Here is a 14,603-nt window from a genome sequence, read left to right as displayed (position 1 = left end):
TTCCCTCTCACCCAGGTGACACATGGCACCCCCACAAACGTAGCTCTACCAAGGGGAAGAGTGCACCCTACTGTCCCTGAGCACCCACCTCCCCACACCCCACATCAGGGCTTGCATTGTGTCTCTCTGTGCTGTGAATGGGGCAGGGTGATACCTGCTCCATTCTCCTCCCGGGGGACACATGGCACCCCAAAACTGTGGCTGTACCTGGGCAGGGGCAGCCCGCTGCCCCTGAGCATCCCCCCCGGCCTGCACAAGTGCTTGTGTGTGTCGTGGGGAGTGTTGCAACCCTCGTGGTGAGAGCGGGGAACGGCGGGAGCTGCTCCATTCACACACACCACACCCCCCCTCAGGGGACACACACGGCACCCAAAAAGTGTGGCTGTACCTGGGCAGGGGCACCACACTGTCACTGGACACTCGTCCCGGCCCACACAAGGGTTTGTGTGGGGTGGGGAGCACTGCAACCCTTGTGGTGTGTGTGGGGCAGGCTGGTACGTGTTTCCCTCCCACCCAGGTGACACATGGCACCCCCACAAGTGTCACTGTACCCGGGGGGGGGGGGAACACCTCACTGCCCCTGAGCACCTCCCCAGCCATACCAGGGCTCGTGTTTTGCTCCTATATGTGTGTGGGGCAGGGTGGTATCTGTTCCCCCCTCCTTTAGGTGACAGGGCACCCCCACAGCTGTACCCAAGGAAGGGGAGGGAGACACCCCACTTAGTAGCCACCCCTGGTCCACACCTGGGCTCCAGTGTTGCCCCACTGTGGGGTGCGTGGGGCGGGGCACAACTGCCCTGTTCCCCCCTCCTTCAGGTGACACATGGCACCCCCAAAAGTGTACCTGTCCTTGGAAGGGGTGCACCCCACTGTCCCTGAGCACCCCTCTGCCCCCATATGTGTGTGGGGAAGAGTGGTACCTGTTCCCCCCCCTTTCAGATGACACATGTCACTCCCACAAGTGTAGCTGTACCTGGGTGGTGGAACTCCACTGTTTCAGAGCAGCCCCCTCACCCCCGGTCCACACCTGAGCTGCAGTTGTGCTACCCCATGGTGTGCATGGGGCAGGGCCGTACCTGTCATCCCTCCCCCCCCAGGTGACATATGGCACCCCCACAAGTGTACCTGTCCCCGAGGTGAGGAGCACTCCACTGTCCCTGAGCACCCCATTGGCCCCAAGCACCCCACTGGCCCCAAACCAGAGCTCACATTGTGCTCCCCTGTGGTGTGTGTGGGGCAGGGTGATACCTGCTCCATCCCCCACCCCCCCTCAAGGGACACATGGCACCTCCAAAGTGTAGCTGTACCCGAGATGGGGGCATCCCACTGCCTCTGAGCACCCTCCCCAGCCCACAGATGGGTTTGTGTGTGGTGGGGAGCACTGCACACCCCTGAGTCATGTGTGGGGCAGGGCGGTACCTGTCCCCCTCCTCCTTCAGGTGACACATAGCACCCCCAGAAGAGTAGCTGTCCCTAGGGGGGCACACTCTATTACACCTGAGCACCCCTCCCATGTGCCACCAACCTCCCCCAGGCCACCTGGGCACGGTGTCCCCTTGTCCCAGAGCCAGGTCCCCATCACATGCCCCCAGCCCTGGGGCAGGGACGTGCTGGGGGCCGAGGGAATGCACGGAGGGGCTGAGGGGGGTGATGTTATTTTTTCAATCAGCTGCAGCTTTTGAGCTCCAAAGGCTTTGTAGCTTTTGGGTTCAGCCGTGTTTTGCTTTCAGCTGATCCACGGTCTTCCCTCGCTGCCCGGGGGCTGTGCTGGGTGGGCAGCGCCCACTGCCCGACCCTTAGGGAGGCTTTAGGGCAGCAGGCAGGAGGCCAAGTCCTGCTCTTCCCCCGTGTGGTGGGTCTTCCCCGGGAGCCAGGCCAATCCCATGTCAGGCAGAGGAGCTGTGAGGAGCACGGTGCCACAGGGGGACTTCCCACCCCTGGGAGCTAAAGCCCTCCAAGGGGGGAGAATCCAAACACCGGTTACATAAAACAAAATTTAAGACCAATTTTTAAAAAATACATTCCCCACTGCTTCCCTCTTCCTCCCCATCTCCCCTTCACCCCCTCCCACCTCCTGGAGCCGGGAGCATCGGCACTGATGTGATGTTGGCGTAATTGGAGTATTCCAGCTGCTATTTTGTACCTGTCTGTTTATTTGAGAGACAGCCTCAACCTCCTAATGAACGTGCCTGAATATTTATCTGCTGCTGCTGAATGGTGCATTTGTGTTTCAAATGCTTAACTGTTATTTTTGTTTAGCTGCAAATTGCTGTTTTTATTTCGCTGGCAGTACCTGCTTGGAAATTGCTCTAGCACGAGGTTAATGCCAGGCTTTTTTCTATTCCTGATTATTTTTTTGTTAATTAATCCAGTGCTGATAAAAGTGTAAGGACTCTGCAGCCCCCTTCTAGCTTGTGGAGCTAAGATGTGAAGATTGTGGAATCAGCCTCAGAAGAAACTGGCTCATGTGGAGGAAGGAGGAATCCCAAGCAGCTGGGATGGTAGAGGAAACACAGGCAGAATTCTCAGAGATGGGAAACCCCCGTGACCAGGAGCAGCTCCATTCTACTGTGCTGTACCTGGAGCTGTACCAGGTAGCAGCTCTTTTCCAAAATCTCTTTTTTTCCCCCCACTCCTAGGAGATTTCCTCAGAGGCAGAGCACAATTGGTCCCCAGGGCAGCACCCTGCAGCCCTCCATCAGGAGGATGGAGAGGGGCCAGACTGGTGCCTTGAGCCTTTTTCCCTGCATAAAATTCTGACTTGCACATGCTGCTGGCCCCAGCATTGTCTCTCCTTGAAAACAAAACATGCCTGGGATCACTTCCCAGTGCCATCACCAGCTTATATGGGACACCCTCAACACAAGGGCCAAAAAAACCTTCTCCCTCCCCATTCCCAACTAACTGTGGGTGCATCTACTCTCCCAAAGGACTTTAAAAAGCATCTGGTCTGGGCTTGCACAAGGATCTGACTGCACAGACAACTCAAACTTTCAAAGTTGTGTTGTTTCTTTTTTAGATAAAGGAACAAAGCAACAAAAGAAGAAAAAAAAATGGAAGAAAAAAACAGGGTGGACACATTTCTGGAACAAGGTTAGAGGTGGGTGGGTAGGGAGTGCACAAGGAAACCCTGACTGCCCCTTTGCAATGGTGCTGCTGAAGACTGAGAGCGTGATTTGGAATCCTCAGACCCAGGGCACACTGCTGGATCCTTGTGAGGTTGTGTGGGATGGGAGGAAAATTAGGCAGGATTTTGCACCAAACCACAGTGGTAAATGAGAGACTGTGAGCAAACTGGGCCCCCAGAACCGGGTCACACCTGGGGTTGGCTGGACCCCATCTCCAAGCCGGTTTCAGTGGGAAGGGCTAAATACTTCTGGGAATCATCAAGAGACTAGTATCAGAGCTAAAAAAAAAAGCTGTACATCAATATGGGGCTGTGTGGAAGGACTTTGTACATCCTCTGCTGATGGAGGGCCTTTGGACTGAGACACAGACCCGTAATGTGCCTGTACCATCTCCCTCATCCCGTTGGGCCCCAGGGTGCTGCCAAACTGCTCCAACCCACTCCAGCACAGAGGATTGCTGTTGATTTGATGCTGCAGAGACCCCCCGTGCCTGGTGCAGGTTTGCAAGGAGAGCCCTGTACTGGCACCATTTTTGACACCTTTGTGTGCTGGTGAACCACCAGTGCTCTCGGGCACACCATCACCACTGGTTAACATCTCACAACTGCCCAGAGCTCAGCTTTTCCCCTCCTTTTACATCTGATTCCAGCTCTGTGCCTCTTTGCACTTGATAAGCATCTCGGGGAGCTGTTTCTTGGTTCTCTGCTCTGCAGCTCTCCTCAAAAGCACCCCAGGGGGCAAGATGGGATTGTAGGGATCACATTACTCCATCCTCTTCTGGGGTGGCCTTTGAAAAGCTGTCTCCATTCTCGTTCCCTGGATATGAGGCTGTGCTGTGGGGGTGAAATGGGACATGTCACCCCCACGGTAAAGGGGAGCTCCCAGCACAACAGGGGAGATTTATAAGGGAATTTGTAAGAGATTATATAAGGGAATTTGCAGGAAGACACAAAGGAAGAGGGGGTTCAGGCAGCCCCCTGTCTTCAGCTTGAAAACTTTTGGGTGCAGAAACAGAGGTATCAGCACCCCTGAAAGATCTGGGCGGGTGGGGGTGGGGTGTATTAAACAGATACGAGAAGGGAGAGAAGAAACTTCGCTGTGTGTCCTTCCTGCTCTCTCTCTCTGGGTCCCCATGGACACCAGTGGCAGGAGAGGGAGCAGCGAGGCCACAAAATGGGAGGGAAGAGGGAGTCTGCAGTGGATGAGAAGGCATAGAGAGGACTGGCGAGAGGACCCACGAGGGATTTCTGTTGAAGAAGGGAAAGGAGTTAAAAACCCTCCTCAGGGGTGTAAGGAGGGGGAAAGGTGCAAGAAGGGGAGCGGGAAAGATCCACGGACAGGAGTACACAGCTCCTCAGTTCACAAATACATTCACGCTCCACCTCATTTACATCTCGGTGCATTTTCCTGGCAGATGTTCAAGCACCCGCTGGCAGAAACCCCTCGGAAACCCCCAAACCCGAACCCAATACCCCCACGTGAAGAGGGATGGTGGGGAGGAAGGAGTGTCGGAGGGGTCTGAGTTGTGTTTTGGTGGGGTTTTCTCTGGCGGGGCTGGCAGGGGACGGTGTCCCAGTGCCACTAGATGGCAGCGGCCCCGCGCCGTCCGCTCCTCTCCCCGCGGCCCCGCTGCATCCCGGCCCCGGCGCGGGGCCTCCCGGCTCCGCAGCATCCCCGCTGCGCTTTGGGAGGAGCGGCCTGGGACAGGCTTTCCGTGCCGGGATGCCTTGCAAAACCGAGGGGCACCCGAGCCCAAGCTAAAGGTTCTTTCGCAATGCGGGGCGACGCCGGGGACGGTCCTCGGAGGCTCCGACGCCTCCCCGAGACAAAATCTCCCCTTTTCCTTCCCTCTCGCTCCTGCTTCTGGTTTCTTTCTGGTTTTCTTTCCTTTTTTTTTTTTTTTCTCTCCCTCTCCAAAGTGCCTGCTTTTCCCTAGCTCGTTTCAACCTTCGGCGTCACAAAATCAGGCAGATGCGCCCCCCCAAAACACAAGCTGAGCTGCAGCAATGTGCACACACAGTCCGAGCTGATTTCCCAGCACTGGGGGATTTTTAGGCTGGCAGTAAACTAAGCAGGGCCTGAGGCAGGCTAATAAATAGCTTAACCTGGCTTTCCTCTATAGGACTGTATTTTTTTAGCCTTCAAAACAGTGTGGCTGCATCCAGCCTGCTCCTAGTGCACAGCCTCCAGCTCCTGGTTTGCCCCAGGGAAAAATGAGGGGACAAATACCTGGCCCTCATCCAGACTCATGGCACAGAGCATGCATATAACCATGGGATACATTCCCAGCTCCTGTTTTCATCTCTGGGGGTAAAGTTAGCTGCAACAACCATCTCTGCTCCTTTTGGCGTATCCCTCCTCCTCTGAACCATTCCAAGTGTGATGCTGCTCTGCCCCTGGATGCCACCTGCAGGGAAGGGTGTTCTGAGGGTCCATCTGCTCGTGGAGCTTCCACTTGCTTTACTGTCATCACCCCTGTTCTGGATACAAAGTATTGGGCTATCTGGATGTTACTGAAACTCACCCCCTCCTGGGACAGGTCTTTTTTTAGACTGAAATAGGAAGCACAGAACCTCACCCTGAGCTTCCTCTAGGGTTTGGTTCTTCCTAGAGGTTTCTCCTTACTGGAAATTTCTTTTCTGCACCTCTGGCCCTGATCCAGCCAAATGCTGAAGCACACGATTAGCTTCAAACCATCCGGTCCCCCACATTCCCACAGCGCTTTCTAGTCCCCTCGTCCCTTCTCCCCTTGGGAATGCTCATGCCTCTCCATGCTCCTGCTGTGAGATGATGGGTCTCCTCACTGCCAGCAGCAAGAAGCAGGAGCATCATCTTGCTTTGCTGTGCACCAGCCACAAAACTAACCCTGTACCCATGCAGGGAGTTATCAAATCTATTTTGTGTGCTGTGAGGGCGTGTGAATGCTGCACGGGAAGATCTGGGCTCCCGAACCATGAGCACCTGCAGCCCTGAGAGCTCATGTCTACAGCTCAGCCCATTCTCATCCTCTCTGCTCTCTCCCTGGGGGACGGTCAGGTAATGCTTAAATTGCCAGTAGTGCCTGTGAATATTTGACACTGACTGAGATGGCCAAGCAAAATCCCTGCTGCTGTCACTGACAGGGACTCAAAAACTTGCCCCCATGTCAATGATGTGCCCCAATACCCATTTTCCAGGGAGAAGAGCCACCAATTCATTCTGGCACAGGCCACCAAAATAGTCTGATGCATTTGGTCACACCCTCCCAACAGCTTGGATCCTGATGATGATCTCCCAGGTTTGGTTGTGCAAGAGCTCTGATGGAAATTCATGACGATTTCCCAACCCTTCCACTGCTGTGAATTTAAATTCCTAAAACCCTAATGCACGGAATTGAACTGCATATTGATTAAGGGCCTTTTATGATGTCTTGCAGAGCATATTAATAATTATTTAAAACTTGTATTCCGGTTTAATGACTCCTGTCACCAGCACTTTGCAGTGATTCAGTCTTGACTTTTAATTGAAACGCTTTAGTTAAGACAAATTGCTTCAGCCAGAGAAGGTGAAGTGCTCCTCCAGGTGTGTGCCACGGGGGGGGGGGGCTTTCAAACTCAAGGGTCCCAAATTCCCAGGTGGCTGTGAGACTCTGGAGAGAAGTCTCTGTCCTTCGAGTGGGTGTGTGTGTCTTGTCCTGCGAGAAGCCATTTCTTTGGACTTCCCCTCTGAGCACTGCAGAACAAGTGTTTTGCTGCTCTGGCACTCAGGGCAGGGTCATGGGAAAGATTAATAACCTCTCTCAATAGGGCAGCCACATCTCCCATATGCAGACCATGGTGGCACCTCAGTGCTGGTGACACTCATATGTCCCACTTCCAACAGCACCAGTGCACATTCATGAGCCAGACCAATCTGAGCCAATTACTGCTGTCACCAGGCTGAACACCTCGTGCCTCCTTAGTTATGTTTTCTTTTTCCTCTACATGTGATCCCAAGTAGCTTCTTCCCAGCCTTGAAGCTCATTCTGAAAGGGCACCTTGGCTTGGAAACATCCCTGGATTATTTTGTAGAAGCAAGAGATGGCACCTAAGGGCTGCCAGGATGAAGGTAGTCCAGCTTGGTGGAGACAGGACCTCATTTAATATTTCCCGGCCAGCACAGAAGACAGGGATCTGTACTGTGGTTTGGCAGAGAAGACAAGATCTTGCATGTTAATGCAGCCTTTTTTCAGTGTTATCTTCCTGTTCCATGGCTGGAGACTTGAAAATGGGATAGGAGGGGGTTTATCTTTGCATCCCCTTTGCCTCCGAGGAGGGACAAGCCCACAATAAGTGCATCTGTGAATCTGCCTCCTCTGAAAGGAAATCAATATTTTTCCATCCACTCTCTGGTGGGACAGGATGTTGAACAGCAATCAGTGCTTTCACCCCCATGCATGGGCCTGGAGCCAGGGGAATTCCAAGACCACAGGGATTTCCAGGTCACACTGCATGAGCACAGGATAGGAGAGTCCCCCCCTGCATCAGAGGGGACCTCTGACCATGAGAGCAGAGATTAGTACTGGCCATGACATGTTACAGTTCTGGTTTAAAAAAACCTTACTCCATCTGCTGATGCTGTGCTAAATGACTGTTTGATTTTTTTATGACTGCCTGTAAAACATGAAGCTGGGATCCAAAGCGCTCCTCTCCACCACGAGTGGCTTTCCTATAAGTCACTGGGCATTTCCCCAGGGACTGAGTTGTCTTTCCAGGCCATCACATGTGCAGTACAGCTGTGCTTCTCATATACGAGGGAGTTGGAACTGGATGTTCTTTATGGTCCCTTCCAGCCCAAACCATCCTGTGACTCTGTGATTTAGATCCTGAGAGGAGTCACAACCACCAGGGCAATTCAGGTGATGAATAACCATCACCCCATGGAAGGATATAAAGAGAAAATATTTTGCCAGACGCTGCATTTTTTCCTTAAATTTTCACTTTGTTCCTTCTGTCTTTTTAGTTTCTGGTGCCTTCCTTGTCCCACCCGTCAAGAAGAAAGCCCTTTATCCTGTCAACCAAAAATCAGTTCCTTTACAACAGCTGGATGAGTGCCCACCTTCACTGTCTTGCTTCCCACAGGGGCTCTCCTGAGGTGATACACACCCATTGCTCCCTAGATGGACCCAACCTGATTTAGCAAAGAAACTCTGCAAAGCAAATGTTTGCCCCTGTGATGTCAAGGAGTTAAAAATCATGAGCTAAACCTCCAAGTCTCAAGCTGAGGCATCCTCCAGACCCAACGTCCACATATTGGCCTAATTTTCTCAGATTTATAACCAACAGTAAGAGCTGTTGGGGAGGCAAGAGTGCATTCACCTATGTCTTGACTAAAGGAACATGTGTGGTGCTGAAGTTTGGGTGTATGAATAGGGCCTTGCCAAAGATCACCCAGACTTCCCAAATTGTGGTACTTTGTGCACATGTATAGACCTAAATGTAGCCCTTGTGAAAAAGTCCATCAAATAACCAACACATCCCATCCTCTTCTCCTCCCCAGTCTCCAGTGCCCACAGATGACAATGGCATTACTGTAGGACTTCCAGAGGGCAGTAATTTATTATTAAAATGGTGGTTATTTGTAATAAAATGAGCATTCATATGGAAAAGCCCAGGGAATTGCCCTAGCTGTGCCCTGGTGTGGCTCTGTGCTAAGGGACACCCTCCCCTCGCTGTGGGACCACAGCACTGCACATCATCTTCCAGAGTGACTTCAAAATTCAGTGACTTCAGTTTCCTTTTGCCTGTAGTCAAGAGTTCAAGAGTTTTGTTGTTCAAGGAGAAAGCAAGATTCTGTCCTCCTCCCACCCACCCTCCTTTTTTTTTTTTTTTTTTTTTTTTTTTGTGTAATGTTGGAGTTCCTTTTCTTCACACAAAATGAGTGAGGATGCTGCTGGTAACCTCTGCAGAGAAGGTACATGTTATGTCCTGCCAGTCTGTGCCCTCATGCTTCTCCCATCTCAGAAACACACACCCACAGGCCAGGATGCTGCTTTCCTTATCCCTCAGGTGCTCAGCAGCAGAAGGTGTTAGGTGGGATGGAAAAGACCTGCAGGTGAAGGAAGAGCTGGAGGATCCCATGGCTGAAGCTTAAAAACACCCACACAACAACATGTGATTCTTTCATCCCAGTGATTCTGAGGGTTGGTTTTTTTTCAAAGTCTGGTGAGTTTCCTGAGTGGAGATAGAGCTGCACTGCTGTAATATCAGGCTTCTTCAAAACTGAGCCCTACACACAGACCCACATTTGCTGAAGGGTCTCACCTTCCCAATGACCCACGTGAAAGTACTCAACCCAGACACTCCTCAGGGCAACTCAGAAGCAAGAAGAAAAGTGTCATAGCTTGAACTCATCTTTAGTTATTTGAGATTTTTTCCCACTAAATCAAACAGAATGAAATGTCCTACCAGCATGGGCCATAATTCATGACCGTGTTGATTTCTCTCCCAGGCTGCAGTAACATCAGTAAATAGCAAAAGACTGGATCCTGTCAAAGAAATCAAGGAGGAGATATCAGAGGTACTGGGCAAATGCTCTCTAAGGGACATGAAAACCACAGCAGCCTGTGAAAAACACATGACATTTAACTCATAAAAAATGTGAGTTTAATGCAGATTTGTGTTTCTATATTGTATCATCTGGAGTTTCCAACGAGTGTGACCACATCCTCCTTGAATTCAGCAAGTCTTTAGAACAGAACCACAAAGGAAGCACAGAAATTATTTATTTAGGGAGAAAGAAAAGCTTTTGTTTTCTGTTATTTTACCATTCTGACACAATCCTGCTTCTTCTGGGACCTGTGTTATGGAAGCAGATCATCCTTGTCCCAAAGGACATACCCCAGTCTTCCATCTTTAAGACACATTCCACTCTCCTGCCTTTGAGACAAGGTAATAATATTTTCCTAACACAATAATATTGTGTTATTATACTTCTAGAGCATCTAAATAATGTGCCAGAATAAGGAAACCAAGTCTCACCTGCTTTCTTCTCTTCAAGCTAGTGACAGACCATGTCAGGGCATCCTTGATTTTCCTTCTCTCAGCCTCCAGCAGCACCTGTCAGCAGCCCATCTGTTGGAGAGAAAACCCATTTGGCTCTGCTCTGTAGTTATTTAAGGACAGGGACAACAAATGCTTACATCATTCAGGAGCCTGGGACCCGTGGGAAGCCATCAGGTTTTGATTGTTAACACACACCAAACTTGAGCGTTGCCTGATGGGACAAAGCTGGTGGGATATAAATGTGTTCCCATGATCCCATGGCCATGGTTTCTTTGACAAATCCAGAGCACACATTGCAGTATCCATGGTGACTGGCAGCCTGTCCATCCCACCAGCCAGCACAGCCACATTCCCAGGCACACCAGGACACGGGAGTGCTCGTGCCTGGTGGAGAGGTTTGTGGAAGGCACTGCTTTGAGGATATGCTGATGTTCCTGGGTCACTACCTTAGCAAAAACCTCACTAAAAACAATGAGACAGGATGTCACTGCATTGCCAGGGCATAACACAGCACCATTTCCACAGCTCCACTTCCCAGATTCCACCTCCAGCAGTGCCATGTAGGAACAGTGACCCCCAGAAGTGGCCTTTCCCCTCAAGACAGGGTGGTGCAGATGAACACCAAGCCTTTGTGCTGGGGCTAGCTGTCAGGAACAGCAGATGGTGCAAGAGGAAGCATGGCCAGCAGGATCAGCCAGCTTTTTTTCTGGAGGATGATGAATCAAAGCCAGCAAGCTCCTGGCTCCTGTCCTGCATGGTGTCCAGCCCAGGAGAAGAGAGAGAACTGGTGGTGGATGGGTTGGGCCATGAATGTGGGAAGATCCCTGAAGGAGGGAGAGTGTTGAGAGCAGGAAAGTGAAGCTCAAAGGGTTGTGCTGAACTCGCTCTAGACTGGGTGGGGCAGAAGACCAAAACATGACTCAGCTACTGAGCACTGACACGAGGCTGGTCTTGGCCATTTGGAGTTGGCTGCCACTGCCTCTCCTCATCCCCAGTCAGTTCAGTACAGGCTGGACAGGATACACCTGGCAAAGGGCCTGCTGAAGTGGATGAAATCACTGTGTTATTGCAGCCTGAAACTTCCTACACCCCTTTCTGGAGTGGTAGCACCATTGATCATTTCCCAGGTGTGCCTTCTCCTCTCCCAGGTATCTACTCTCCTGGGAAGTGTAGGACAGCTGAAGGGGGTGCTTGGTTAGTGTAAATGAACACAAACCATTATATTGATTGTTGCTGCTCTACTGGAATCACTTCCGTTCTTCCCTGAAGGATATGAGAGCAAGATGGGCCAGAGCAATGAACCATAGCTGAGGAGAATCAAAACCACCAAGGGCTTCTGTGGCTCTCTCCCTGCTCCATGGGAACCAGGAAGGATGAATCATGAAGCATGACAATCTTCTTGGTCCTGGGACTGTGAGATACCAGATGGCCCTGAATAAAGCGGTGTTCCAGGGAATCCCTGGCTATCCTCTGGAACAATACATCTAGCCTAACATCAGGCTCCAGAGACCTCTCTGTGGCAGGGACAGGGCATCCCACTGGTGCCAGCATGACTCCTAGTGCCCTTGGCCTTCACACAGATCATGGCTTTATATTCCCCCAAGTCTCTAGGTCTACCCTGGAGGACATGGGTAGAGGTGGAGCAGCAGCCTCTTGTTTCTAGTCTCACCAGAGACCAGTGGAGAGGTGGCCAAGAGGGACAGACGGCTGAACCCATGCAAGCCAGATAGCTCTGCCTGCTCCCAGTGGGAACTTGGAGAACATCAAGGAACAAGATCTCCCTGTGAGTTCTGTCCTATTTCTCCACTGTCCTATTTTTCCACAGGGGCTGACCTGGGCCCCTCACTCAGACTTACCAGCTCTACCTCATTTTTCTTTGTTTAGGTGAGTTGAGTCGCTCAGGAGTCCAAGTGTGTGGGATGCTCTTCCAGGGAGTTTCATAGGAAGGGAGCAGCAGTCCTGCCCTGAATATGAGAAGAGAACTTTATCATGGCTGGTGGTTACAAGGAGTGAGGAAATATGGCAGTAGGTCAGGAAAGGTCGGGTGAATATCCAGCAGAAAAGGGCAAACCCCACCCAGTTTGCATGGAACGACAGAGTTGTCTAGAGATTTGGAGTACAGGGAGCAGAAAGATGGGTGGAGGGCTTGGGGGAGATGAGCCTGGATGAGCTGCAGGGTGCCCCAGCAGGGAGCTGAGAAGAGCAGCTGAGAGATCTTATGGTAGAAAATCTTTCAAACAATGCAAAATCTTTAGAAACGATAAAACAGTCACTTTATATCAGGTTAAATTTCTGGTTTTTGCAGCCCTGGCATTTAGATCTGGCCCTAAAACTCAAATTACTGCTCTGTTTGATGATGATGTTTTTCAGTGTCTTGAAAATCTCATATATTCTCCAGTGTAATTGGTCTAAAACAAGTTTTCCTTGTTTTTCTGGTGCCAGTGTCAGTCAGAGCTCTTAGGTTTTGTAGCCTGCTTGTTTACACTGCTTCAAGCAAATCAGAGTCAGGCCCCTGGATGTTGTGGTGCCTTTCACCACATTCTTCCTTCTGCCTTTTTTTCCGTCTTTTCCACTCCATCCCTGACAGGGGAAGCACTGTTCTTTCCGTGCTCCTTGGTTCTGTTTGAGGCAGTCATAGAAAAAGTGACAATTAGGAAATAAAGGACCTACAGTATCTGCTTTGGCAGGCACAGCACATCCCACTGCTGTGCTGCTCCGAGTCAAACCAGCAGCTGCCTGCCTGGGTCAGATGGAGATATTGCTGCCTTATATTCTGGGATCTGCCTGAGATATCCTGGGGCACTGCCACGCTGCAGAGGGAGAGATAACCCAACGTTCAAGTCAAGCAATACACATTTGTAGCAGTCCTGCGAAAAGCAGGACTTGATGATCTTTATTATTATTTTTCACTGGGAGGGTGGTGAAACCCCAGCACAGGTCGCCCAGGGAAGCTGTGGATGCCCCATCCCTGGAAGTGCTCAAGGACATGTTGGATGGGGCTTGGAGCAACCTGGGCTAGTGGAAGGTGTCCCTGCCCATGGCAGAGAGGTTGGAACTGGATGATCTTTAAGGTCCCTTCCAACCCAAACCATTCTGTGATCCCTATGGGTCCCTTCCAACTTGAGATATTCTATGATTTCAGGATGCTCAATTCCAGTTCAGAAGAAAATGATGATTAGAAACAAATGACAAGGTTAGAAACTTATTATTTGGGAGATCAAGTAACTACCTGGGGCAGGGTAACACACATAAACTTCAGCCTTCCCAGACTATTGCGCTCCACCAAAATGATTGAAGGTTGCTAAGCAATGTCAGTGTATTCCCCCCAGACTGAAGGAACGTAGCAGAAGCAAATGAGTTCACTGCAGTTGAACTGAACTTATATCAAGTCTAAATATATATAATTATTGCTAATGATGAATTCTGATCCTTAAAGCATTCCAGGCAGATGAAAGATCTAAAGAAAGCCAAGATCGTTATTTCATGTCATTCATAGTGCAGAAGCCTTCTGGATCAGCCAAGGTGGAGGCAACCCCTTCTCTGGGTCTTGTCTAGCCCTGATTTGGTGTCCAGGACTGTTGCTAAATGCTGCCTGAAGCCCCCTTTTCCTTACTTTCCAAATCCAGGGAAAATGAAACTAAATCTCCACACTAAATGATAAAACAGAAAATCTTATCAAAGCACAATTTTATGAAAGGCAAGGCAGATGAAGAGAGAGGGAAGAAAGAGAAAAACATCCTCAACCATTAAACAAGTCTCATTTTCCCAAGGATCCCACACCATCACTTCTCCCTCCTTATTTTTATGAGGCAGCAACCAGCCCCTTCTTGTCAACACATCACCTTTGCCTTTTGTGGGACCCTCCATCCCCTTGCCCAGGGGAGGGTGCTGGGTCTGAGGGTTCCCCTGGAGCTCTCTGATAGTCCCTTCTGTCCCTGCTGGTCACCTCTCTCATCTCCACAAGATGCTCTCTGGTGCCTCCATAGCACCACAAGTCTAGAGAGGACCCAAAATCAGCATTTGCCATGAAAGGAGAATTTCCCAAAGAGATTTTTGGGACTATAGTAGAGTGCCCAAAGAAGTCTGGAACTGCACACGGAGGTGACATAACACGCAAGAAGAGCAGAAGTCAGAGAATAAGGGATGAGGAGCTGAAATTGTCCCCTGTCACATCTCACAGGGACACAAAAAGGAGACTGAGGTGCACAGCACAGCAGAAAACTACCAGTAGCACAGGAACCAGCAGCATTTGCTGGAGGTTCACCTGCCTCCTTCAGGGGAGGAGCAGCCAGCACTGGAGACATTGAATAACACGGGGCTTGTGCAGCCAGCTCTGTGCAGTTCATCCCTCCAGATTTCCTAGTATTTGTTCTCCTGCTCTGGGAAGAGTTGAGAGCTGCAAGAGGCCCAGCTCGCAGGGATGTTTAGAGAAAGGAAAGTCCATTGTGTGAAA

At 50.7% G+C, this 14,603-nt stretch overlaps 1 long non-coding RNA gene across 1 annotated transcript; it reads right to left on the bottom strand.

Moving 5' to 3' along the window:
• Positions 1-6,608: 6,608 nt before the first annotated feature.
• On the bottom strand, positions 6,609-11,950 carry LOC135404491 (uncharacterized). Its single transcript, XR_010425684.1, has 3 exons — positions 10,288-11,950; positions 10,127-10,219; positions 6,609-9,633 (listed from the first exon to the last, which is right to left on the bottom strand). It is a non-coding gene; the product is annotated as an uncharacterized LOC135404491 (long non-coding RNA).
• Between the last annotated feature and the right edge of the window lie 2,653 nt (positions 11,951-14,603).

Source organism: Pseudopipra pipra, chromosome 1, assembly GCF_036250125.1.
Source record: "Pseudopipra pipra isolate bDixPip1 chromosome 1, bDixPip1.hap1, whole genome shotgun sequence".
NCBI classification, from domain to species: domain Eukaryota; kingdom Metazoa; phylum Chordata; class Aves; order Passeriformes; family Pipridae; genus Pseudopipra; species Pseudopipra pipra.
Note: the sequence above shows the minus strand (reverse complement) of the source record. Positions and strands in the feature narration are given on the sequence as shown.